Source organism: Neophocaena asiaeorientalis, unplaced genomic scaffold (genome assembly GCF_003031525.2).
Source record: "Neophocaena asiaeorientalis asiaeorientalis breed wild unplaced genomic scaffold, Neophocaena_asiaeorientalis_V1.1 scaffold78, whole genome shotgun sequence".
NCBI classification, from domain to species: Eukaryota; Metazoa; Chordata; class Mammalia; order Artiodactyla; family Phocoenidae; genus Neophocaena; species Neophocaena asiaeorientalis.
In genome coordinates this window covers 1,123,225-1,123,559 of record NW_020175018.1, presented here as the reverse complement: position 1 = coordinate 1,123,559, position 335 = coordinate 1,123,225, and the positions used below count along the sequence as shown (strand labels likewise).

The 335-nt window shown below is 52.8% G+C and overlaps 1 protein-coding gene across 1 annotated transcript in view; it reads right to left on the bottom strand.

Annotated features, from left to right (window-relative positions):
- Positions 1–130: 130 nt before the first annotated feature.
- The window catches only part of COL27A1 (collagen type XXVII alpha 1 chain), a 144,170-nt gene continuing 143,965 nt past the window's right edge, over positions 131–335 (bottom strand). The window contains exon 62 of the mRNA XM_024762185.1: positions 131–335. This exon is cut by the window's right edge and continues 1,713 nt beyond it. The gene's annotated coding sequence lies outside the window, so the exon portion shown is untranslated.

Here is a 335-nt window from a genome sequence, read left to right as displayed (position 1 = left end):
ATCTCTCCCTCCCCCCTCCTACGGGGGGAGTAGCATAAACAGGGCATCCTCTAAACCTCTTCCCCTGACCCCCTCAGCCCTGCCAGAAACTTCCCTCCGGCCTTTTCAAAGAAGCACACGGCCACAGATGTGTCATTCCATTGCCTCAGTTTTAAATATTTATTTAAAATCCAGAAGGGAAAAGGAGAAACGGAACCCACTTGGGTTTTAACACATTGACACGTGGACAGAGACATGAACAAGGACAGCAGAGAAACCCAAGAACAAGACAGACGCCAGGACAGAGGCCAGGTGGAGACTGGCGGCTGGGGAGACCGAGCGCTGAGATGAGGCCC